The sequence below is a fragment of the Choloepus didactylus genome, chromosome 17 (genome assembly GCF_015220235.1).
Source record: "Choloepus didactylus isolate mChoDid1 chromosome 17, mChoDid1.pri, whole genome shotgun sequence".
NCBI lineage: Eukaryota > Metazoa > Chordata > Mammalia > Pilosa > Megalonychidae > Choloepus > Choloepus didactylus.
The window spans coordinates 64027940-64055756 of record NC_051323.1 but is presented as its reverse complement, the minus strand read 5'-3'; the positions used below and the strand labels follow the sequence as shown (position 1 = coordinate 64055756).

At 39.2% G+C, this 27817-nt stretch overlaps 1 protein-coding gene across 6 annotated transcripts in view; it reads left to right on the top strand.

Moving 5' to 3' along the window:
• The window catches only part of LIMS1 (LIM zinc finger domain containing 1), a 200505-nt gene that overhangs the window by 125617 nt on the left and 47071 nt on the right, over positions 1-27817 (top strand). The window contains exon 2 of one of the 6 annotated variants that reach the window (XM_037806953.1): positions 4568-4734. The exons of the other annotated variants lie outside the window; for them this stretch is intronic. The gene's annotated coding sequence lies outside the window, so the exon portion shown is untranslated. The remainder of the gene's footprint in view (positions 1-4567; positions 4735-27817) is intronic. 6 annotated transcript variants of the gene reach the window in all.

Below are 27817 nucleotides of genomic sequence, written 5' to 3'. Positions count from 1 at the left end.
AAAGATCTCAATATAAAAGAAAGTACCATAAAACTCCTAGAAGATAATGTAGGAAAACATCTTCAAGACCTTGTATTAGGAGGCCACTTCCTAGACTTTACACCCAAAGCACAAGCAACAAAAGAGAAAATAGATAAATGGGAACTCCTCAAGCTTAGAAGTTTCTGCACCTCAAAGGAATTTCTCAAAAAGGTAAAGAGGCAGCCAACTCAATGGGAAAAAATTTTTGGAAACCATGTATCTGACAAAAGACTGATATCTTGCATATACAAAGAAATCCTACAACTCAATGACAATAGTACAGACAGCCCAATTATAAAATGGGCAAAAGATATGAAAAGACAGTTCTCTGAAGAGGAAATACAAATGACCAAGAAACACATGAAAAAATGTTCAGCTTCACTAGCTATTAGAGAGATGCAAATTAAGACCACAATGAGATACCATCTAACACCGGTTAGAATGGCTGCCATTAAACAAACAGGAAACTACAAATGCTGGAGGGGATGTGGAGAAATTGGAACTCTTATTCATTGTTGGTGGGACTGTATAATGGTTCAGCCACTCTGGAAGTCAGTCTGGCAGTTCCTTAGAAAACTAGATATAGAGCTACCATTCGATCCAGCGATTGCACTCCTCGGTATATACCCGGAAGATCGGAAAGCAGTGACACGAACAGATATCTGCACGCCAATGTTCATAGCAGCATTATTCACAATTGCCAAGAGATGGAAACAACCCAAATGTCCTTCAACAGATGAGTGGATAAATAAAATGTGGTATATACACACGATGGAATACTACGCGGCAGTAAGAAGGAACGATCTGGTGAAACATATGACAACATGGATGAACCTTGAAGACATAATGCTGAGCGAAATAAGCCAGGCACAAAAAGAGAAATATTATATGCTACCACTAATGTGAACTTTGAAAAATGTAAAACAAATGGATTATAATGTAGAATGTAGGGGAACTAGCAGTAGAGAGCAATTAAGGAAGGGGGAACAATAATCCAGGAAGAACAGATAAGCTATTTAACGTTCTGGGGATGCCCAGAAATGACTATGGTCTGTTAATTTCTGATGGTTGTAGTAGGAACAAGTTCACTGAAATGTTGCTATATTATGTAACTTTCTTGGGGTAAAGTAGGAACATGTTGGAAGTTAAGCAGTTATCTTAGGTTAGTTGTCTTTTTCTTACTCCCTTGCTATGGTCTCTTTGAAATGCTCTTTTATTGTATGTTTGTTTTCTTTTTAACTTTTTTTTTCATACAGGTGATTTGAAAAAAGAAGGGAAAGTTAAAAAAAAAAAAAAAAAAGAAAAAAAGAAAAAAGACAAACAAGGGGAAAAAAAAAAAAAAAAAAAAGATGTAGTGCCCCCTTGAGGAGCCTGTGGAGAATGCAGGGGTATTCGCCTACCCCACCTCCATGGTTGCTAACATGACCACAGACATAGGGGACTGGTGGTTTGATGGGTTGAGCCCTCTACCATAAGTTTTACCCTTGGGAAGACGGTTGCTGCAAAGGAGAGGCTAGGCCTCCCTGTATTTGTGCCTAAGAGTCTCCTCCTGAATGCCTCTTTGTTGCTCAGATGTGGCCCTCTCTCTCTGGCTAAGCCAACTTGAAAGGTGAAATCACTGCCCTCCCCCCTACGTGGGATCAGACACCCAGGGAAGTGAATCTCCCTGGCAACGTGGAATATGACTCCCAGGGAGGAATGTAGACCTGGCACCGTGGGACGGAGAACATCTTCTTGACCAAAAGGGGAATGTGAAAGGAAATGAAATAAGCTTCAGTGGCAGAGAGATTCCAAAAGGAGCCGAGAGGTCACTCTGGTGGGCACTCTCATGCACACTTTAGACAACCCTTTTTAGGTTCTAAAGAATTGGGGTAGCTGGTGGTGGATACCTGAAACTATCAAACTACAACCCAGAACCCATGAATCTCGAAGACAGTTGTATAAAAATGTAGCTTATGAGGGGTGACAATGGGATTGGGAAAGCCATAAGGACCAAACACCACTTTGTCTAGTTTATGGATGGATGTGTAGAAAAGTAGGGGAGGGAAACAGACAGACAAAGGTACCCAGTGTTCTTTTTTACTTCAATTGCTCTTTTTCACTCTAATTATTATTCTTGTTATTTTTGTGTGTGTGCTAATGAAGGTGTCAGGGATTGATTTAGGTGATGAATGTACAACTATGTAATGGTACTGTAAACAATCGAAAGTACAATTTGTTTTGTATGACTGCGTGGTATGTGAATATATCTCAATAAAATGATGATTTAAAAAAAAAAAAAAATAAATTGTAAAGTCAGGAATTGTGAGCCCTCCAACTTTGTTCTTCTTTTTCAAGACTAAAATAAACTTTTGACAAATATCCTCTTACAGAAGGGAATGGAATCTTTTAGAAATAATTATTATTAAATATTTTTCATATAAATGTAAAACTCCTTACGTTTTTAACAGTATATTAGTTCAGTAGTATTCAAAGATTAATGAGTGTTCCAGTATGCAGAAGTTTTATTTTAACAGCTTAAGTTTTTTTAAAACAGCTTTATTGAGGTTCAACTGATGTACCTCAACAAAGTATGCAATTTCAGTGTCCAATATGACAAATTTTGACATGTGTATATTCAGTCTTACTATCACCACAATCACGATCCATTACCTCACAGTTTCCTTTTGCCTATTTGTAATCCCTTTCTCTTTTCTCTCCCATCCATCCCCAAGCAACCTCTGATCTGCTTTCTGTCACTGTCGATTTGTTTGCATTTTAAAAATAATTGTAAATAAATAGAATCAAACAATACATGCCCTTTGTTTCCCCTTTGGTTTGTGTTCTTGAACTCAGCATAATTATCTTGAGATTCATCATGTTGTTACATGTATTAATAGTTCATTCCATTTTATTGCTGAGTGGTATTCCATTGTATGGCTGTATCACAATTTGATTAGCCAGTTACTTGTTGGTTAACGTTTGAGGTGTATCCATGTGTTGGCTTTACATATAAAAATTCTATGTACATTCAGGTACAAGTCTTTGTACGGATATATGCCTTCGTTTCTCTTGGTGAAATGGTGGAGTTCTTCGGTAGGTGTGTATTTGATTTTTAGAGAAACAGCTGAATTGTTTTCCAAGGTGGTTGTACTATTTTACGTTCCCAACAGCAGTGTATGAGGGTTCTGATTTTTCCACATCCTAAATTCTTTTTCAATTCTAGCTATTCTGTGGGTGTGTAGTGACACCTCACTCTGGTTATAGTTTGTGCTTCTCTAATGACTCATGAAGTTGAGTTTCATTTCATGTGCTTATTTGCTATCTGTGTATCTTCCTAGGTAAAGTATCTGTTCAATTTGTTTGCCCAACTTTTATTGGGTTGTTTCTCATATTATGAAGTTCTAACAGTGCTTTATATATTGTAGATACAAGTCCATTGTCAGGTATATATTTTGCAGACATCTTCTCCCAGTCTATGGCTTTTCTTCTCATTTTTATAACTGTCTTTTGAAAAGCAAAAGTTTTTGACTTTGATGGTTTAGTTTATTGGTTCTTTTTCTTTTATATTTTGTGCTTTCTGTGTCCTATTTAGGAAGTCTTTCTCAAACCCGCAGTGAATAAGACTATTATTAAATCTGTTACATATTAAATATAAACCTCAATTGATTTTTAAAACCAGCTTGCCCATGTGATAAGTGCTTTATAGGATCATTGAATTTTCACAATAACCCTGTGAGATACATGGTTGGTAATTTGTTGTGGGCCCTGGGGATTTGAACCAGGGTTAAGAGTGGGAGCTCTTAACCTCAAAACTATATGGTCTCAGTTACACTTTAGAGTAAGATTTGTTAGTGGAAAATCTGAATACACTTGATCTTCACTTAAAGTTAAAAATTTACTATTGAAGGTTAAAGTAAAGGTTAATGCCCTTTGGGCCTGTGAGTAAGACTGAAACAAAAATGGAATTTTTCTGCCCCTTCTTCATAGAAATTTACCAGAGAAAATTTGTCTATGCATTTCTTATTCTGTTTACATTTTTTAAGGTCCTTCCATGTGACAAGAGAGTCAGGAATACAAAGTTAAGACAGTTGTTAATCTACTAACATGGAGCTTAGTATGTGGTGGGAAAACGGACACACACATAGACAATTAAAATGACCAGGATGCTATAGGAGTAGAGTGCATTAGATACATATTATTGAATAAAAACTTAACCCAAAAGTTAGCAGCAACAAGAGTTGGCAAACTTTTTTTGTAAAGAGCCAGATAGTATTTTAACTTTGGCAGGCCATACACTCTGTTTTGCGACTACTTGGTTCTGCTGATGTAGTGTGAATAGAAAATCTGTTAATGAATGAATGTGTCTGTGTTCCAATAAAACTTTATTTACAAAAACAGGCATTGGGCCAGATTTGATCTGTAGCCTATGCTATGCCAACTGCAGGTTTAAAACAGCAAATATTTGTTATCCAGACCCAACTTAAAACAACGAACATTTATTATCTGGACACCACTGGGTGTTTCTGGCTCAAGGTCTCTCATGAGATTGTTGTTCAGCTTTCAGTTGAGACTTCAGTCGCCTCGAGGCTTGAATATAGCTGAAGGATCTCCTTCCAAGCTCACTCTTGCCTCTCCACCAAGCTGCCTCACAGCATGGCAGTGGGCAGTGATCCAAGAGAGAGTGAGAAAGAGCCTAAGATGGAAGCCACAGTCTTTTTATAACCTAATCTTGTAAGTGCCATCTTATCACTTTTGCTGTGTTCTCTTGGTTAGAAGCAAGTCAGTAAGTCCAGCCTATTCTCAGGAGGAAGGTATTCCGGTTTTCTAATGCTGCTGTTTTGCAAAACACCAGAAATGGACTGGCTTTTATAAAGGGGGTTTATTTGGTTACAAAGTTACAGTCTTAAGGCCATAAAGTGTCCAAAGGTAAGGCATCAACAATAGGGTACCTTCATTGAAGGATGGCCACTGGCATCCGGAAAACCTCTGTTAGCTCAGAAAGCACGTGGCTCGCGTCCACTTGCTCCCAGGTTACGTTTCAAAATGGTGTTCTCCCAAATATTGCTCTTGGGGCGTTTTGTCCTCTCTTAGCTGCAGCTCCTCTTCAAAATGTCACTCGCAATTGCTCTGATGTCCTTCTGTCTGTGAATTCCTTTATAGGACTCCAGTGATCCAATTAACACCCATCCTGAATGGGTGGGGTAACAGCTCCATGGAAATTATCCAATCATACGTTTCACTCACAGTTGATTGAGTCACATCTCCATAGAAACACTCATTCAAAGGTTCCAACTTAATCAACACTGATACGTCTGCCCCGACAAGATTACATCAAAGAACGTGGCTTTTTCTGAGGGACATAATATATACAAACTGGTACAGAGGGGATTACACAAAGGCAGGAATAGCAGGAGATGGTGATTGGGGTCCATCGTAGAGTCTGCCTACCACACAGGGGTAGACCATGGAATTTATCTGAGCCTGAGGATTGTAGAAGAGATGAGGTGAGAGCACTTCAAGACAACTAATACACTACACATTCAGAATAAGAACATCAGCAAGTGGTGTGAAATGTCTGCTCTTTAAATAACCCCTCTGCTTCTCTGTTAGACTCTATGTTCATAGTCCCTCTGAATCATCTCTGTCATTGACCACCATTTCACAAGATCTGCTCACACTTCATGAATGTATATACGACCATACCTCCTTCCCAGTTTTTGTCTTCCCACCCTGCTGTATTCTTCTGTGATTTAATTTTCATTTATTACTTTATTGCTGGGCTTCAGTAAACATTTGATGAACAAAAACAACGGGAATCCAGGAGAGAAACTAACATATGCAGACCTCTTGTGAACCTGGCCATGTGAGAGACATTTTCATGTTCTCTTGTATAATCCTCCCTTTACCCAGTTAGTAAAGGGGAGACCGGGATTGGAAATCAGGACCCTCCAGCTCTCAGCCCTGTTCTCTTCATTGTACAACTGCTGCCCTCCATGCATTCCTCTGGTAGCAATGGACACAGGATCTCTTCCTTCTGAGTCTTATAATATAGAATCATGCTTTTTCCCTCCTTCTGTGACAGTCCCAGAAACACTGCAGCTTTATCTGACCATGCATTCCTAATCCTCTAATACTAACCATTTTCATTCCTCTGCAGTCAAACTTCTGGCCCTACTGCTTTACAGTACCTTGTGTCATTTGGTTAGTCATGGTTCTCGGGGGAAGCAACAGAAGCAGACTCTGGCTAATATAAGCAGAAAAGACTTTTATTGGAAAGATAGCAGATTGCTCACAGAACTTACAGAGGTGAGAAGATTGAAGAACCAGGCTCAGAAGGGGCAGGAGCCATGGCTGAGGTTACACTGCTGGGACAGGCTGGGCAGGATGCCACCACCGGTGTCCAGCAGGCATCACTGCTGCTGGAGGCGGAGTTCTAAACTGCCCCAGCTTTGGGTCACCTGCTCAAGATTCAGGGTGCTAGGTAAGAGTATGAGACTGGTAGAGCCTAGTTCAGGTGCTCCCAGTGTTCTGCCAGGTGGCTGGGCGGGATTAGGGCTAGAGAGATTCTGCCCCACTTCAGCTTCGGTGATGGGAGCTCCACTCCCACTCCCAAGGGTCTGCCCTAAATCTAGTTATTTTCCCTCTACTTAAAATTTGATAGCAGTAACACATTCCTTAAAGATCTCTCTTCATCTCATAGCACTGCCTTTTCTTCGTTTTCCCACTAGTTACTGCTTTTCAGTTTCTCTTTTGTCTCTTCTTCAGTGTTTCCCAAAGTTCTTTAATATTTGTGGCTTCAGATATCATCCATGAAAAGGTGATTGTCGAACCCAGGCTCTCGGAATCATTTCTCACTTTCCTTCAGGGATTAGCACAATTTTAACTACTAGTGCTCAGTTAGTATTTGTGAATGAATAAATAAATGAATGGAACTATTTGAAAGCACTAGTCATTTATTGAATAGGCAGTAGAATCAGAATAATGTGTTTGGATTTTCTTTCCAAACTAAACTTATAGCCATTAGAAGATGATAGAATGTAGTATAAATGGGGATTTTAAAAATAAGCCCCTAAATATCCTGTTTCCAAGTCCCCTGAAGTAAAAGAATCTTGTCATTTAGTTGAAATAGTGCAGGGTATGTTTTGGTATATTTTATAATGTGGGGAAATTTTTCATTGCCTTTATTTTTGAAGATAAAAAAATATGACAGTAATTGGTTTTATGAAGTTTCTTTTAGAAACAGCATGCTGCTTTAGCCACCTGTGGCCACCATAAATTCTGCAATTCAGTGGAAATGTTCTGCTGTTGCCTTTGTACATCTCTTTGTTGCCATCTGCTTTTACTTTATAACTATTTAAAGGAAAGCGTTGTCAAGTGGTATTGGATGAAATGGTACATTTTATTGTAAAACTTCTAATTGGTTAGAGGTAATGGGAATGAAAAAGTGGCAATATTTTAGGGAAGAAGTATTACAATGCATGGAATTAGAAATGAACCACAGCTTCAGAGTGAGCTTCTTATCTTTAATATTTTAGTCATGTTTGGAGAGAAAAGAAAGAGAAGATTCTTTCCAGGAAAGATTCTTCTCCATGAATGGACCCAGGATGGTCTTCTGAGATAGATATATAAAGGGAGAGATATATAGAGAGAGATATTCAACTGCCAGTGAGTTAACTTTCACTCATCATAGAAATGGTTAAATATCAGACTCTCTCAGGAAACCAACATTTTTAGAGCTTCTGATTCTTACAGGAATGGAAAAAAAAATGCAGTTATCATTTATACACCAAACTTTCCATTTGAGAGTCTCAGAAAAAGGAATATATGGTTACTATATCTGTATGACACTTCATTTTTAAATGCATGTCACTTAGTAGCTCAAGTTTTTCCATTTGTCAACTGAATATGATTTATAAAAGGAGAATCTGTTCTTATGTTAACAGATTTAGAGGAGCTGCTCCAAGAGGATTTATTGTGTTTTATTTTAAATATCAAATGGCTGGATGCTTTCCACTTTTGCTAGTTGGGAAGCTACATCTGTTTGAAAAACAAAGTCAGTTGCTCTTAGCTTCCTAAATGTTTTCTGTTAGTAATAATACATCTGTGGGAGTTCACCTGTGTTCTCTTCCTTGAAAGACACCATGTTAAAAGTTAAGTGCTTCTGGACTGGTGTTGATGTTGTCACAAACATTGGGACTGGTGGTTTGATGTGCCAAGCCTTCACGAAGCTCGTTACTGCAAAGGAAAGGCTAAACTTGCATATAATTGTGCCTAAGAGTCTCCCCCTGAGTACCTCTTTGTTACTCAGATGTGGCCCTCTCTCTCTCTCTCTCTAACTGAGCCACCTCGGCAGGCGAACTCATGCCCTCCCCCTTACGTGGGACCTGACTCCCAGGGGTGTAAATCTCCCTGGCAACACAGGATATGACTCCCGGAGATGAATCTGGACCCCGCATCGTGGGGTTGAGAATATCTTCTTGACCAAAAGGGGGATGCAAAATGAGATAAAATAGTTTCAGTGGCTGAGAGATTTCAAATGGAGTCAAGAGGTCACTCTGGTGGACATTCTTATGCACTATATAGATAACACCTCTTAGGTTTTAATGTACTGGAATAGCTAGAAGTAAATACCTGAAACTACCAAACTCCAACCCAGTAGTCTGGACTCCTGAAGATGATTGTATAGTAATGTAGATTACAAGGGGTGACAGTGTGATTGTGAAAATCTTGTGGATCACACTCCCTTTATCTAGTGTACGGATGGATGAGTAGAAAAATGGGGACAAAAACTAAATGACAAATAGGGTGGTATGGGGGGGGTGGTTTGGGTGTTCTTTTTTTACTTTTATTTTTTTATTCTTATTCTGATGTAAGAAAAATGTTCAGAAATAGATTGTGGTGATGAATGCATAACTTTATTATCATACTGTGAACAGTTGATTGTATACCATGGATGACTGTATGGTATATGAATATATTTCAATAAAACTGAAATTTAAAAAAGAAAGTAAATTTTGTAGAAACAAGAAAGAAACTTTAATGTTTTAAAAAAAAAAAGTTAAGTGCTAGAGCCATGTAAGATGTAGGAGAGAGGTGTCTCAAGGTCTAGCAAAGAACATTCTCAGAAAGTGTGTTGAAATAGTGAAAGGAAAGCCCAAGGGAGCAAATATACTCAGAATTCTGGTGGTTCTTGACAGTTTATTCTTTGTCAGGCAGGGCCAGACTTCACTGCACAAAATTGATGTGTATGGTCAAATGAATGATAAATGAGCTGGAGGGAAGCCTGCTGACTTCTTTTTCTGATTCTTCAATTTTGCAAATATGAGACATAAGGCAAGTGTTACCAAAGAATCAAAATGTAAATGACAGCCTGACTTCAGCTGCTTCTACAGAGCTGTACATCAGCCCCTGGCATTGTGGCCTTTGGGCTCGGAATATTTGATTCAGGCTGTCTAAATTTAGATGAAAATATTAAACCAAAAGGAAGGTAGATTGACTTTTTAAATATGTTTATATAAGCAGTTTACTCAGAGGCAATCTATATCTGTATGGCGAGTACATAAATTGATTTCTGAATGAGTAAATACTGACATTGCCTCATGAGCCATTAAATACTGTTTTCTGATTGTATTTGTGCACAGATTAATTTTCCCCCTTTCTTCTCCTGTTCCAGGAAGCATATACACATCCCATATGACTCAAATGCTTTATCACGACAGTAATGTAAAAATTTGGTTTTATCCGTTTGAATTGTATGTTTTTTTCTCCCTTCAATTTTTTTTAAACTTTTTATTTTAAAATATTTGACTTACCAAAACATTACAAGAATAGTTCAAGGAATTCCCATGTACTTTTTTTTGAATCATATTTTTTATTGTAGAATACAACATATATACATAGAAGTGATAACTTTCCAACTGCAATTTAACAAGTAACTAGAGATCAAATTTCAAAGAATGTTATGGGTTACAGTTCCAGTTTCAGTTATTTCCTTATTGTGCAATAGGATTTAACAAGTAGTTTTATAGGAAATTCCCAAAAATGTTTATGTGAAAGGGGACACATCTGGTTGATATTCTTGAAGAGGCTAAAGAATAAAGAGAATAAACTTAGTGAGTGAAACTTTATAGCGTCTCAGATAGGGATCCAGGTATTCTTTTGGGTTTTCAGGACTACTGTTGACTTGGGCTTATCATACTTAGGTCATTTGGCATATCTGGGTGAAGCTTGCACAGGATTAACTTCCAGGACAGACTCTTAACTCTATTTGAATTCTCTTAGCTAATGAAACTTTATTTTGTTACCTTTCTTTTCCCCCTTCTTGTCAACAAGGCATTCTCAATCCCTCAATGCCAGGGTCAGGCTCATTCCAGGAATCTGTGTCCCATGTTCCCAGGGAGACTCACCCACCTGGGGAGTCCTGTCCCACGTCAGGGAAAGGGTGATGAATTTATTTGCAGAGTTAGGCTTAGAGAGAAAAAGTCCACATTTGAGCAACAAAAGAGGTTCTCTGGAGGTGACTCCTAGGCATAATTATAGGTGGGCTTAGCCTCCCCTTTACAACTGTAAGTTTCACCAGAGCAAGCCTCACGATTGAGGGTTTGACTTATAAAGTAAGGGTTCCTAAGTTTACATAATGTATGTTATGCCCACGATCATCCATCCATATCTCACAGTATCATCACTTAGTTGTACAATTCTCATTACTCTTGATTTTAAACAATTCTCATGGCCCAAAATACCCTGTAGCTCTTTTCAACATTTAATTATTTGTCCCTAGTATTTGAGGGGTACTAGCATGGTATTCCTATTAATTATGGTCCCTAGTATGCTATAGGTAGATTTTTCCCATATGCCATTCTGTTGTCAACTCTTTGTACCAGTGTCATACCTTAGAAGTATATCATGCAAGCACCTTCTATTTTTGTGGTGCTTATCTGTGGGATATATGCCTTTAAACAACCCCTTTAAATCCTATTCACCTTCAATACAACTCTTATAATCCCATTAACAGTCATCAACCCTATCCATTCCCATACCTTTGAATTCACCCTCATTAACATATCTGAACATGCTAGATTCTCATTCCCCCTCACTAGCTTCTGTCTATCACTAGGTCGCCAGTATTCTAAATTATAAGACATTGATTTTACATTGTTCAGGGAGTTCATAGAAGTGGTAATATACAATATCTCTCCTTTTGTGTCTGACTTATTTCACTCAGCATTATATCTTCAAGGTTCAGTCATGTTGCCATGTTTCAGGACCTTGTTCCTTCTTACTGCTGCATAGTATTCCATTGTATGTATATACCACATTTTGTTAATCCACTCATCTGTTGAAGGACACTTGGATTGTTTCCATCTCTTGGCAATTGTGAACAATGCTGCTATGAACATCGGTGTACAAATGTCTGTTCGTGTCACTGGTTTCAAATCTTCTGGGTATATACTGAGAAGTAGAATTGCTGAATCGTAGGGTAATTCAATATCTAGTTTTCTGAGAAACAGCCAAACTGTCTTCCACAGTTGCTGTGCCATTATACATTCTCACCAGCAATGAATAAGAGTTCCAATTTCTCCACATCCTCTCCAGCATTTGTAGTTTCCTGTTTGTTTGATGGCAGTCATTCTTTTTGGTGTGAGATGATAATGCATTATGGTCTTGATTTGCATTTCCCTACTAGCTAGTGAAGATGAACATTTTTTCATATGTTTTTTAGCCAATTGTGTTTCCTCTTTAGAAAAATACTTTTTCATATTTTTTGCCCATTTATAATTGGGTTGTTTGTACTATTGTTGTTGAGTTGTAGGAATTTTTTATATATGCAGGATATCTATCTCTTATTAGATATATGCTTTCCAAATATTTTCTCCCATTGAGCTGGCTGCCTCTTCACCTTTTTGACAAAGTGTTTTGAGGCACAGAAGCTTGTGATTTTGAGGAGTTCTCATTTATCTGTTTTTTTCTTTCATAGCTTGTGCTTTGGCCATAAGGTCTAAGAAGATACCTCCTATTACTGGGTCCTGAAGATGTTTCCCTATACTATTTTCTAAGAGTTTTATTTTGCTGCCTTGTATATTGAGGTCTTTGATCCACTTTGAGTTAATTTTTGTATAGGGTGTGAGGTAGGGGTCCTCCTTCATTCTTTTGGTTATGGCTGTCCAGTTCTCCCAGCCCATTTGTTGAAGAGACTGTTCTGTCCCAGTTCTGTGGATTTGGGGGTCTTATCAAAAAATCAGTCAACCATATATCTGAGGGTCTATTTCTGAACTCACAATTCAATTCCTTTGATCAAAATGTCTGTCTTTGTGCCAGTACCATGCTGTTTTGACCCCTGTGGCTGTATAGTAGGCTTCAAAGTCTGGAAGTGTAAGTGCTTCCACTTTGTTCTTCTTTTTTAGGATGTTTTTGGCAATTTGAGGCCCCTTTCCCTTCCAAATAAATTTGATAACTAACTTTTCCAAGTCTGCAGAGTAGGTTGTTGGAATTTTGAATGGAATTGCATTGCATCTTTATATCAGTTTGGGTAGAATGGACATCTTAATGACGTTTAGTCTTCCTGTCCTTGAACACAGAATATTTTTCCACTGCTCCTTCACTTTTGCCAGCATCTTAACCCTTCATTGATTTGGTGGTTTGTTTTGTTTTTTCCCATTCATCCTTGTCCTAAATTTTTTGAGTTGTTTGGTAAAGGAATGATTTATATGGTCTTGCTTTTTTTTTTCTTTTTAATGCAATTTTATTGAGAAATACTCAAATACTATACAATCCATCCAGTGGTCTTGCTTTTTAACACAGAATTATTTCCCTATTTCAGGAAATAAAATAGTCATGTAGTCATTTGTCTCTAATAGATTAGAATATTGCCAGCTGTGGAAGAGTAGGAATGACTACTTCTTTAATAGGGTTTAGGTCATTGACTTTTAATACAGCCATCATAGATCTTAGCATTAGAGGGTTAGACATTTGTTACTTATATTCAACCTGTATGGTTTTATTAGTCTATTTGAACCATTCTCAGCATTTCATCATTTGATTTGCTTTCCTACCAAATTCTAAGCTCTTTGAAAATTCAGTTATTTTTTGCTTTCTATTTTCTCTGCTTAGTAAATTGGCTTGGTACCAAGTTCGTTTTGATTACATTTTTGCTTCCTTGTTCATGAACTGCCATGAAAGAGATTGTTCTCTTTAATGCTTTACGGTGCTTGGATAAAGTTTGGATTAAAGGACTGAATACAGCACATTATCCAAGGGACCTTTGCTTGGACACCAAGTGTTCTTAACTGAGACTCCCTGGCATCAGTTTTGTTTTTAAGAGAATTAGAGGTTGGTGTGTTCTTGCCCTATAGGGCAGTTTTGTTTCATGTTTGTGCAATTCATTATTTGTGCAATTAAGTATTAAAAGATATACACACACATGGGGGGGGGCATGTATGCCTCAATTACAAATAGAGCTGAAGTAAACACTTACCCTGAGCCCCATGATGCTGTTTCTCTTCCTAAGCTTTTTCTTGAACGTCTCTTACACACTGCTCTTTTGAATAGTATTTCCTGAAGGTTTATGATTGAGGTGGGAAATGGGACTGGCTACAGCCTCTTTGTGACAGAGGAGAGGCAAGGCTCCAGGAAGAGGAGGAGAGGATAATGTCCTCAAGGACTTCCTTGCAAATGGGGAGGGAGGAAGCAAGCTGGATCAGTGGCCACTTTTAGGTTAGGGCCTCCTTCTACCAAAGGGCAGGCAAAGAATGAACCCAGGGCTAGTTTCTGCTGTCTGTTGTGGCAGCTACCAGCTCTCACACAGCCTCATTCTGCAGTGACTCCTGCATTAATCCAGCATGCTCACCAAAGATAATGAGGTGAGAAATCATATTTTAAAAGCTTCTTTTGTGAATATTATTGTATTCCATTTGATTTTGCCTGATAACCTCAGAGAATTTGGAAGCTCATATAGAACCCTTCCGTCAGTGTGTGTATGAACAACTCTTAGTGCTCTCACAGAGCTTGTTTTCAGGGTCCCTCCCAACACCAGGCTCATGTATGAATCCTTCACAGCTTTGCAACTATGGCACCTGGTCATGACAAGGCCTCTGGCAAGATGCCATGGGTGTAAATGTTAAGCAGTACACATGGTCCTTCTCACCACAAATATTCTAAGTGAAGGTACTGTTTAGAAAGCAGGCCATTGCTTAGTTACACTGCAGGAGTAATATGTCAGGAAGGAAAACACAGGTAAGGCCATGACCAGGAAAATATGTTTATTTAGTGCTCACGGTAAAACAGCATGGAACACCTCACAACACAGTGCCTGGTAAATAGTAAGTGCTCAAGAAGCTTACAGTTCTTTTTATGACCCTCCTAATAATCCTCCCGAGGAGTGAACAAGGAGAAAGAATGTGAGAGCTTACTGAAGATCTCAGGGTCCTTTATTCTTCTCTTGTTTCTTGAGGCCTGAAACAGGGGCGTGTATCCCCGTTTTTCATTCCACCTGTCCTCTCTAAAGACCTGGGGTGAAACCCAGTATGAGATTATAGGAACCCAGATTGGCTGGCCCCTAAACATGCCACGTGTACAGCAGAGTGCTGTCAGGAAGGGGGGACCTGGTTTGTACTCTGGGGGTTTGAGCTGCCATGTCCTCTGGCCTTGGGTCAAACAAAGAGTCCCCTTGTGGCTTCTGGCTTGGAGACACTCAGATTGGGGTCGACTGGCTTGGACTTCCCTATATGTGACCATTCTGTTATCCTGTACCTTTCCTTTATAACCTTTACTTTACTTTATAACCCACTCCTCCCGTCCCATCCAGCTTCTAAAGCAAATACAGTTGTTTTAAGTTGAAGTGTCCTGACTTAGGCCTCCTGTATCAGTCTGGGTCCAATAGAGAAGTACACAGTAATGTGAACAGGGAAGGTTTAATATAGAGATATGAAGAATTATTGACTCGAACAGTGGATTGGTGAGTTAAGAAGTAAAGAGAACGCTCAAGGGTATAGGAATAGCAGACATAAGGAGCAGCCACTAGGCTTTGGGCTGCCAAGGAGGAGCCCGCCGTCCCCCCACTCCTACCCCCACCCCCTAGGACACATGACCGGGCTCTCTGAATGGCAGAGAAGTCTCTGAGATGCTGCGCCAGCAAAACTTGCTAAAAATCTGAAGTTGTACGGAATCCGTTCTCCAGGGTGCAGGAAAAGCTGTTCACGGTGAAGACGGTATTTCACCAGAGGCACCGGACGACAAAACCGCCCAGAGTCGGGGCGGGAGGCACTCTGCTGCACACGAAACCGGCCCGGGGCCGGGGGTGCTGCTGCCGCCGTGCGCTGCCGGAGCCGGGCCCTGAGGAAGCCGGAGCTGCCGGAGCCGGGGCTGCAGAGAGCCCTGCCCTGCGGGCCGGGGCCGGCGGCAGAGCCCTTCGCTCCCGCGCTGCCTCCGGCGCCCTCTGCTGGCAAAGCGTCGGCCGGTGCCAGCCAGCAAGGAGAAATACCACCTTCAAGGAGCAGGCGAGAAATACATCAACAACCGGCAAATTCACCCCCACCAAAAAGGCTCCACTAATACTCGGTGAAGGAAATAAGTGTGTCTGCCTGAGGTTTTAATTGACGTTAATTTACGTAGTATTGCTAGATGTATAGACTACCTCTTCCTGAAGAGCTAAAGGAATAAACAAAGCCTTCCTACGCAACGCTGTGCACTGCTTTTAAAACCCAGAACTTAAGCGGTGAACTCTGTGGGAAGGGAAAAGGGCTGACAGGAGAGGAGGCGCATCCAAAGGACACTGAAGACAAACTGAAGCCCTGGCTGTGTGTCTGCAGACAATTACATAACACTAGCAGGTGGTACTTGGCTCCTTGACCCTTATATTATTTACACATGGTTTTTTTGTCACACTTCTGGGAAAATATGTAAGTCATGGCAGCTAAAATAATTCTTTGCCTTTCTGTATGTGCTTGACAAAATCTGAAGTTAATGAAAGAGAAGCTTTTTTAAATTTAGCAAAACAACAAAAAAATGTTTTCATTTCCTCTACTTGATCCTGGCCAATATTTTCTTGTACTATTCAATGCAGTAAAATATATATGAGGAAGCTATACCTTTTTGTATATATAATGTTAGATTTCACAAGGGGAGATGACTGAAACTATGGTTCTATAACTCATAATAACTTTGGAAATTTCCTATATATCTACTAGTTAGATCATACTTGGAAAGAGATTGCCTTTTTATATATATGTTATTTTTCATAATAAGGAAATAACAAACTGTAGAATTGTAACCTATAACATAATTTGAAATTTGCTCTCTACTTGTTGAATTGCACTTGGAAAGTTACCACATTTATGTATATATGTTGTATTCTACAATAAAGAAATATGATAAATAAAAAACACATAAAACCAAAATATATGTATAGATGAAAAGTATGTTCTATTTTACAAAGAAAGTAACTGACCGTGGGAGTTAGTGATAACTAGATTTCAATTTGAAAGAGTCCATTGTTTTCACTTGACTTCAGTAAAATGTTTTCATTCTATTTCATTCTATTTCCATACTGAAATACTCATGGTTTTCTTTTAAAAAACCTTATCATTGAGAAATGTAGATCTCACATTAAGCTTAGTCATAAAATAAAAGCTCCCACTGACTTCCTGTACCAGCTTAGCTGTCGGTCAGTATTCAGTGAGATCTCCCCGGCTGACTCATAACTAAAATAAGAATATAATTTAGAGTCAGAAAGTCGGGTGCTGATGGTCACCACAGCCATATAAGGAGCTCATGGACAAACTAGAAGGATTTCCCTGATAATCGGCACGTTCTCGTAAATTTACATCTTAGCTATAAGCACTGTTGTATTATTTTATATTTGACATATGAGGCTCTCTAAAATTTGTCTGTTTTGTTCAGGACACAATATATATGTTAAAAAGATATTTAGGGAGGGGCAAGATGGCAGACTGGTGAGCTGTATGTTTTAGTTACTCCTCCAGGAAAGTAGGTAAAAAGCCAGGAACTGCGTGGACTGGACACCACAGAGCAATCTGTCTTTGGGCATACTTCATACAACACTCATGAAAACGTGGAACTGCTGAGATCAGCGAAATCTGTAAGTTTTTGCGGCCAGGGGACCCGCGCCCCTCCCTGCCAGGCTCAGTCCCGGGGGAGGAGGGGCTGTCAGCTCCAGGAAGGAGAAGGGAGAATTGCAGTGGCTGCTCTCATCGGAAACTCATTCTACTGATTCAAACTCCAACCATAGATAGACTGAGGCCAGACACCAGAGACTCTGAGAGCAGCCAGCCCAGCAGAGAGGAGACGGGCATAGAAGGAAAACAACACGAGAAGCTCCAAAGTAAAAGCAGAGGATTTTTGGAGTTCTGGTGAACACAGAAAGGGGAAGGGCGGGGATCAGGCCTTGAGGCGCATATGCAAATCCCGAAGCAAGGCTGATCTCTCTGCCCAGGGCACCTTTCCTTAATGGCCCTGGTTGCTTTGTCTATTAGCATTTCAATAACCCATTAGATCTCTGAGGAGGGCCGTTTTTTTTTTTTGTTTTTTTTTTTTTTTTTTTTTTTTTTAAATCCTTTTTGCTTTTTCTAAAACAATTACTCTAAGAAGCTCAATACAGAAAGCTTCAAAGAATTGAAATTTGGGCACGTCAAGTCAAGAGCAGAAATAAGAGAGCTCTGAGACAAAAGGCAATAATCCAGTGGCTGAGAAAATTCACTAAACAACACAACTTCCCAAGAAAAGGGGGGTGTCCGCTCACAGCCACCATCCTGGTGGACAGGAAACACTCCTGCCCATCGCCAGCCCCATAGCCCAGAGCTGCCCCAGACAACCCAGTGTGACGGAAGTGCTTCAAATAACAGGCACACACCACAAAACTGGGCGTGGACATTAGCCTTCCCTGCAACCTCAGCTGAATGTCCCAGAGCTGGGAAGGGGGAGCAGTGTGAATTAACAGAGCCCCATTCAGCCATCATTTGAGCAGACTGGGAGCCTCCCAACACAGCCCAGCAGCCCAGAACTGCCCTGGGGGGACGGCACTCACCTGTGACATAGCACAGTCATCCCTCAACAGAGGACCCGGGGTGCACAGCCTGGAAGAGGGGCCCACTTGCAAGTCTCAGGAGCCATACGCCAATACCAAAGACTTGTGGGTCAGTGGCAGAGACAAACTGTGGCAGGACTGAACTGAAGGATTAGACTATTGCAGTAGCTTTAAAACTCTAGGATCATCAGGGAGATTTGATTGTTAGGGCCACCCCCCCTCCCCGACTGCCCAGAAACACGCCCCACATACAGGGCAGGCAACACCAACTACACACGCAAGCTTGGGACACCAATTGGGCCCCACAAGACTCACTCCCCCACTCACCAAAAAGGCTAAGCAGGGGAGATCTGGCTTGTGGAGAACAGGTGGCTCGTGGACGCCACCTGCTGGTTAGTTAGAGAAAGTGTACTCCACGAAGCTGTAGATCTGATAAATTAGAGATAAGGACTTCAACTGGTCTACAAACCCTAAAAGAACCCTATCAAGGACAGCAAATGCCACGAGGCCAAAAACAACAGAAAATTATAAAGCATATGAAAAAACCAGACGATATGGATAACCCAAGCCCAAGCACCCAAATCAAAAGACCAGAAGAGACACACCTAGAGCAGCTACTCAAAGAACTAAAGATGAACAATGAGACCCTAGTACGGGATATGAAGGAAATCAAGAAGACCCTAGAAGAGCATAAAGAAGACATTGCAAGACTAAATAAAAAAATGGATGATCTTATGGAAATTAAAGAAACTGTTGACCAAATTAAAAAGATTCTGGACACTCATAGTACAAGACTAGAGGAAGTTGAACAACGAATCAGTGACCTGGAAGATGACAGAATGGAAAATGAAAGCATAAAAGAAAGAATGGGGAAAAAAATTGAAAAACTCGAAATGGACCTCAGGGATATGATAGATAATATGAAGCGTCCGAATATAAGACTCATTGGTGTCCCAGAAGGGGAAGAAAAGGGTAAAGGTCTAGGAAGAGTATTCAAAGAAATTCTTGGGGAAAACTTCCCAAATCTTCTAAACAACATAAATACACAAATCATAAATGCTCAGCGAACTCCAAATAGAATAAATCCAAAAAAACCCACTCCGAGACATATACTGATCACACTGTCAAACATAGAAGAGAAGGAGCAAGTTCTGAAAGCAGCAAGAGAAAAGCAATTCACCACATACAAAGGAAACAGCATAAGACTAAGTAGTGACTACTCAGCAGCCACCATGGAGGCGAGAAGGCAATGGCACGATATATTTAAAATTCTGAGAGAGAGGAATTTCCAGCCAAGAATACTTTATCCAGCAAAGCTCTCCTTCAAATTTGAGGGAGAGCTTAAATTTTTCACAGACAAAGAAATGCTGAGAGAATTTGCTAACAAGAGACCTGCCCTACTGGAGATACTAAAGGGAGCCCTACAGACAGAGAAACAAAGACAGGACAGAGAGACTTGGAGAAAGGTTCAGTACTAAAGAGATTCGGTATGGGTACAATAAAGGATATTAATAGAGAGAGGGGAAAAATATGGCAAACATAATCCAAAGGATAAGATGGCCGATTCAAGAAATGCCTTCACGGTTTTAACGTTGAATGTAAATGGATTAAACTCCCCAATTAAAAGATATAGATTCGCAGAATGGATCAAAAAAAATGAACCATCAATATGTTGCATACAAGAGACTCATCTTAGACACAGGGACACAAAGAAATTGAAAGTGAAAGGATGGAAAAAAATATTTCATGCAAGCTACAGCCAAAAGAAAGCAGGTGTAGCAATATTAATCTCAGATAAAATAGACTTCAAATGCAGGGATGTTTTGAGAGACAAAGAAGGCCACTACATACTAATAAAAGGGGCAATTCAGCAAGAAGAAATAACAATCGTAAATGTCTATGCACCCAATCAAGGTGCCACAAAATACATGAGAGAAACATTGGCAAAACTAAAGGAAGCAATTGATGTTTCCACAATAATTGTGGGAGACTTCAACACATCACTCTCTCCTATAGATAGATCAACCAGACAGAAGACCAATAAGGAAATTGAAAACCTAAACAATCTGATAAATGAATTAGATTTAACAGACATCTACAGGACATTACATCCCAAATCACCAGGATACACATACTTTTCTAGTGCTCACGGAACTTTCTCCAGAATAGATCATATGCTGGGACATAAAACAAGCCTCAATAAATTTAAAAAGATTGAAATTATTCAAAGCACATTCTCTGACCACAATGGAATACAATTAGAAGTCAATAACCATCAGAGACTTAGAAAATTCACAAATACCTTGAGGTTAAACAACACACTCCTAAACAATCAGTGGGTTAAAGAAGAAATAGCAAGAGAAATTGCTAAATATATAGAGACGAATGAAAATGAGAACACAACATACCAAAACCTATGGGATGCAGCAAAAGCAGTGCTAAGGGGGAAATTTATAGCACTAAACGCATATATTAAAAAGGAAGAAAGAGCCAAATCAAAGAACTAATGGATCAACTGAAGAAGCTAGAAAATGAACAGCAAACCAATCCTAAACCAAGTAGAAGAAAAGAAATAACAAGGATTAAAGCAGAAATAAATGACATAGAGAACAAAAAAACAATAGAGAGGATAAATATCACCAAAAGTTGGTTCTTTGAGAAGATCAACAAGATTGACAAGCCCCTAGCTAGACTGACAAAATCAAAAAGAGAGAAGACCCATATAAACAAAATAATGAATGAAAAAGGTGACATAACTGCAGATCCTGAAGAAATTAAAAAAATTATAAGAGGATATTATGAACAACTGTATGGCAACAAACTGGATAATGTAGAAGAAATGGACAATTTCCTGGAAACATATGAACAACCTAGACTGACCAGAGAAGAAATAGAAGACCTCAACCAACCCATCACAAGCAAAGAGATCAAATCAGTCATCAAAAATCTTCCCACAAATAAATGCCCAGGGCCAGATGGCTTCACAGGGGAATTCTACCAAACTTTCCAGAAAGAACTGACACCAATCTTACTCAAACTCTTTCAAAACATTGAAAAAAATGGAACACTACCTAACTCATTTTATGAAGCTAACATCAATCTAATACCAAAACCAGGCAAAGATGCTACAAAAAAGGAAAACTACCGGCCAATCTCCCTAATGAATATAGATGCAAAAATCCTCAACAAAATACTTGCAAATCGAATCCAAAGACACATTAAAAAAATCATACACCATGACCAAGTGGGGTTCATTCCAGGCATGCAAGGATGGTTCAACATCAGAAAAACAATCAATGTATTACAACACATTAAAAACTCGAAAGGAAAAAATCAATTGATCATCTCAATAGATGCTGAAAAAGCATTTGACAAAATCCAACATCCCTTTTTGATAAAAACACTTCAAAAGGTAGGAATTGAAGGAAACTTCCTCAACATGATAAAGAGCATATATGAAAAACCCACAGCCAGCATAGTTCTCAATGGTGAGAGACTGAAAGCCCTCCCTCTAAGATCAGGAACAAGACAAGGATGCCCGCTGTCACCACTGTTATTCAACATTGTGCTGGAAGTGCTAGCCAGGGCAATCCGGCAAGACAAAGAAATAAAAGGCATCCAAATTGGAAAAGAAGAAGTAAAACTGTCATTGTTTGCAGATGATATGATCTTATATCTAGAAAACCCTGAGAAATCAACGATACACCTACTAGAGCTAATAAACAAATTTAGCAAAGTAGCGGGATACAAGATTAATGCACATAAGTCAGTAATGTTTCTATATGCTAGAAATGAACAAACTGAAGAGACACTCAAGAAAAAGATACCATTTTCAATAGCAACTAAAAAAATCAAGTGCCTAGGAATCAACTTAACCAAAGATGTAAAAGACCTATACAAAGAAAACTACATAACTCTACTAAAAGAAATAGAAGGGGACCTTAAAAGATGGAAAAATATTCCATGTTCATGGATAGGAAGGCTAAATGTCATTAAGATGTCAATTCTACCCAAACTCATCTACAGATTCAATGCAATCCCAATCAAAATTCCAACAACCTACTTTGCAGACTTGGAAAAGCTAGTTATCAAATTTATTTGGAAAGGGAAGATGCCTCGAATTGCTAAAGACACTCTAAAAAAGAAAAACGAAGTGGGAGGACTTACACTCCCTGACTTTGAAGCTTATTATAAAGCCACAGTTGCCAAGACAGCATGGTACTGGCACAAAGATAGACATATAGATCAATGGAATCGAATTGAGAATTCAGAGATAGACCCTCAGATCTATGGCCGACTGATCTTTGATAAGGCCCCCAAAGTCACCGAACTGAGCCATAATGGTCTTTTCAACAAATGGGGCTGGGAGAGTTGGATATCCATATCCAAAAGAATGAAAGAGGACCCCTACCTCACCCCCTACACAAAAATTAACTCAAAATGGACCAAAGATCTCAATATAAAAGAAAGTACCATAAAACTCCTAGAAGATAATGTAGGAAAACATCTTCAAGACCTTGTATTAGGCGGCCACTTCCTAGACTTTACACCCAAAGCACAAGCAACAAAAGAGAAAATAGATAAATGGGAACTCCTCAAGCTTAGAAGTTTCTGCACCTCAAAGGAATTTCTCAAAAAGGTAAAGAGGCAGCCAACTCAATGGGAAAAAATTTTTGGAAACCATGTATCTGACAAAAGACTGATATCTTGCATATACAAAGAAATCCTACAACTCAATGACAATAGTACAGACAGCCCAATTATAAAATGGGCAAAAGATATGAAAAGACAGTTCTCTGAAGAGGAAATACAAATGACCAAGAAACACATGAAAAAATGTTCAGCTTCACTAGCTATTAGAGAGATGCAAATTAAGACCACAATGAGATACCATCTAACACCGGTTAGAATGGCTGCCATTAAACAAACAGGAAACTACAAATGCTGGAGGGGATGTGGAGAAATTGGAACTCTTATTCATTGTTGGTGGGACTGTATAATGGTTCGGCCACTCTGGAAGTCAGTCTGGCAGTTCCTTAGAAAACTAGATATAGAGCTACCATTCGATCCAGCGATTGCACTCCTCGGTATATACCCGGAAGATCGGAAAGCAGTGACACGAACAGATATCTGCACGCCAATGTTCATAGCAGCATTATTCACAATTGCCAAGAGATGGAAACAACCCAAATGTCCTTCAACAGATGAGTGGATAAATAAAATGTGGTATATACACACGATGGAATACTACGCGGCAGTAAGAAGGAACGATCTGGTGAAACATATGACAACATGGATGAACCTTGAAGACATAATGCTGAGCGAAATAAGCCAGGCACAAAAAGAGAAATATTATATGCTACCACTAATGTGAACTTTGAAAAATGTAAAACAAATGGTTTATAATGTAGAATGTAGGGGAACTAGCAGTAGAGAGCAATTAAGGAAGGGGGAACAATAATCCAGGAAGAACAGATAAGCTATTTAACGTTCTGAGGATACCCAGAAATGACTATGGTCTGTTAATTTCTGATGGTTGTAGTAGGAACAAGTTCACTGAAATGTTGCTATATTATGTAACTTTCTTGGGGTAAAGTAGGAACATGTTGGAAGTTAAGCAGTTATCTTAGGTTAGTTGTCTTTTTCTTACTCCCTTGCTATGGTCTCTTTGAAATGCTCTTTTATTGTATGTTTGTTTTCTTTTTAACTTTTTTTTTCATACAGGTGATTTGAAAAAAGAAGGGAAAGTTAAAAAAAAAAAAAAAAAAAAAAAAAAAAAAAAAAGAAAAAAGACAAACAAGGGAAAAAAAAAAAAAAAAAAAAAGATGTAGTGCCCCCTTGAGGAGCCTGTGGAGAATGCAGGGGTATTCGCCTACCCCACCTCCATGGTTGCTAACATGACCACAGACATAGGGGACTGGTGGTTTGATGGGTTGAGCCCTCTACCATAAGTTTTACCCTTGGGAAGACGGTTGCTGCAAAGGAGAGGCTGGGCCTCCCTGTATTTGTGCCTAAGGGTCTCCTCCTGAATGCCTCTTTGTTGCTCAGATGTGGCCCTCTCTCTCTGGCTAAGCCAACTTGAAAGGTGAAATCACTGCCCTCCCCCCTACGTGGGATCAGACACCCAGGGAAGTGAATCTCCCTGGCAACGTGGAATATGACTCCCAGGGAGGAATGTAGACCTGGCACCGTGGGACGGAGAACATCTTCTTGACCAAAAGGGGGATGTGAAAGGAAATGAAATAAGCTTCAGTGGCAGAGAGATTCCAAAAGGAGCCGAGAGGTCACTCTGGTGGGCACTCTTATGCACACTTTAGACAACCCTTTTTAGGTTCTAAAGAATTGGGGTAGCTGGTGGTGGATACCTGAAACTATCAAACTACAACCCAGAACCCATGAATCTCGAAGACAGTTGTATAAAAATGTAGCTTATGAGGGGTGACAATGGGATTGGGAAAGCCATAAGGACCAAACACCACTTTGTCTAGTTTATGGATGGATGTGTAGAAAAGTAGGGGAAGGAAACAAACTGACAAAGGTACCCAGTGTTCTTTTTTACTTCAATTGCTCTTTTTCACTCTAATTATTATTCTTGTTATTTTTGTGTGTGTGCTAATGAAGGTGTCAGGGATTGATTTAGGTGATGAATGTACAACTATGTAATGGTACTGTAAACAATCGAAAGTACAATTTGTTTTGTATGACTGCGTGGTATGTGAATATATCTCAATAAAATGATGATAAAAAAAAAAAAAAGGAAGTAAATCAGGATAAAAAAAAAAAAAAAAAAAAGATATTTAGGGGTGGGAATATATGGTTAGTAGATCACAATAGGGAGAAATAATTTGAACCTTGGAGGAACTGCTACAGAGACGTTTTCCAGTAATGGTAAGAAAACTCAAAGGAAAAATGTCTAACCCATGAGAGAGAATTTTTTGAACATCATTAATTGACCAAACACTGATCATTTGGTTGGCCATGGGAATCCAGTGAGAGCTTATAGATTTCAAAATGCTAATTATAGTTGAGTGAGTTCTCTTTCCTAGGAGAGAAATTTACACTGAAGGATGTGAGCTGGATTCAGTTTTCTGTCCTTACCCGCTCCCCCTCCATGGAGATCCTGGTGGTGGCACCTGGCCGAGCTTAGGGTGGAGGACGGGTCCTGCTTCCCTGGTTGAGGAGACACCCAGAAGCCCATCTTCCTTCGCCCTTCCCAATCCAGTTGCCTCAAGACTTTTTAGAAGAGGTTGGGTTAATTCATTGCTGGTGACAGGGTGCTAGGTACCATGAGGGTTATAAAGACTTTATCAAAGAAGGGGGCTTGTGGTGTTCTTGAGATAAGGAACACCTTTATACTATGAAGTACAGTATTAAATATGAACCCTTACCTGCTTGCTGGACAGGGTGTATAGTGAGGGCTGCAGTTGCTCAGGGGGATCAGTAAGGACCGAAATGCTCAAAGAAGGCTTCTTAGAAAAGACCTGGATTAGGAATTTGAGGACTGGGCAGGTTTCATACAGGCAGAAAGGTCAGGAAAAGGTAGCATTCATCCAGAGAATTTTATATCCTTTTAGATACATTACCCAGTACTAGAAATGTTTCATTTTTGCTTTTAAAGATAATACTAAAGGTGCCTTTGCATGAGTGCTGTTTTTATTTAGAATCATATATGTGTATATGTATTTTTAAAGGATAGAAGTCAGAATGTTAAAGTGCTTATCTCTAGAAAGCAGGAATATGAGTGATTCCTACTGGCTTTTTCTAAATTTCCTATAATAAGCAATATTACTTTGGGGCACACAAGGGTGGGGAAATTTAGCTTTCAAGACAAAATGCAGTCCAGTGATCCAGTCCCAAAGTATGCTTTCACTTTCACATGCTTGAGGATTAAAGAAACTGAGGATGCCTCATTTTTTCAGATCATTTATTAATTTCTGTTATGTATGATTGTTCCTTTTTGCTGCACATTCTGCAGCTTTTGCAGTCTAGTTTTGGTTGTCTTTTTATGGCAGATTGACTTGTGCGATGATAAATTCTTCATTATTGTAGAGTCAGGGTGTCAAGTTTAGTTGCATGTAACTAGTCAGCTCTGTTGGAGAAAGGAGAGAATGCTCTGATAGCTTTGTTTCAGTTTTTCTCCTCCACTTTCCTCGGGCTTGGTTGTCCTTTACAAGCTGAAGTCTTCTGTGGATGGATGTTTTGTTGTTTGGGTAATGTTAGAAAACTTTTCTAAAGATCGCCCAGAGCGAGGTGCTTCATACGAAATAAGCCTATGCATAGGCCATCAGTACTTGTTGAATTGGTTAAGATTGAGTAACTGAATTATTTATTTACAATAATTTGTGCCTCTTATAGGCAGAGTATTTTCTTAAATGCAATTTTATTGAGATATATTCACACAGCATAGAAACCATCCAAAGTATACAATCACTGGTTCACAGTATCATCACATAGTTGTGCATACAGCCCCATGATCAAATTTAGAACATTTTAATTACTCAATAAAAGAAAAGGAAAAGAAAAAAGAAAACCCTAATCCTCCCATACTCCTTATCCCCCATATTGTTGACCTATAGTATTATATGTGGTACATTTGTTACTGTTGATGAAAGAGTATTAAAATGTTACTGTTAACTCTAGCCCATAGTTTGCAATAAATACATTTTTCTATATATCCCTCTATTATTAACTCCTTAAAATAGTGTCATACATCTGCTCTAGTTCATGAAAGAACTTTTTAATATTTGTACAGTTAATCTCGGACATTATCCACCACAAGATGCACTGTGTTATACATGCCATGTTTTACCCTCCACTTCTTCTGGTGACATACGTGAGTCTAAACTTCCCCTTTCCTCCGCACTCATACCCCATTCAGCACTGTTGATTATTCTCACAATTAACATGCTACCGTCATCTCTGTCCATTTTCAAACTTTGAAGTTCGCCCTGAGCAGGTGAACTTTTTTTTGAAGCTGTGGAGAAGTTTCAGGAGCGGTTTTGTGTTACCGAGTCCTTGTGTGCGGAGGCTGCAGTGCAAAGATGACCCCAGCCTGCTGTGAAGCTCTCTTTCGTGCATCTCTGCCTTCTGGTGTTTGAAGTGGGCTCTGTCTTCCACCTGTAGCTTCCATGATAAATCCAGGACATCTTTTTCTTCAGACACAAGCCCAGGAATTATTGCCTCATCCTCTTTTTTTTAAATGCTGTATTTTAATTAATTGATTTTAGGACTGAAAGTATGTCAGTTCAGTATGTACTTCAGTTTACTTCCTGAAAGTTTCAAACCTGAAGTTAAGAGTTGCATTTCACTCATTGTCCTTTTGAGGGAGTGAATGCACTTCTTAAAATATAGCAAGATTTGTGTGCTATCCATCTTTCTATCTACAACACCAAAGATGAGCTCTAACTTTTAAGTAACATCAGATGCAAGGAGTCTTTTCCTAGTCACACTTATTTTAATTGCTGGACTTTGGTCAAAGTATTTGGGATGTTTGGAGGCCCTGGGATGGGGGAGTTGATGTTGTAAGGGGGATCATTTAATATATTCTTTTGATCTTTGTTAGGTGATCATTTTTATTCACATAATCTTCAATTATTTGTAACATACAGGAACAAAAGCTAAAATCACTCTTCCCAACTTTGATAATTCCAGTAAGCATTATTAGTGAAAATATGGGAAAAGTATGCAGTTTTCTTCATTTTAAGCTAGTTTGAGAAAATTTGAGGCTAATTTTCTCTCACTCTCTTGCCCCTACAGTGATGAATATTTTCTTTT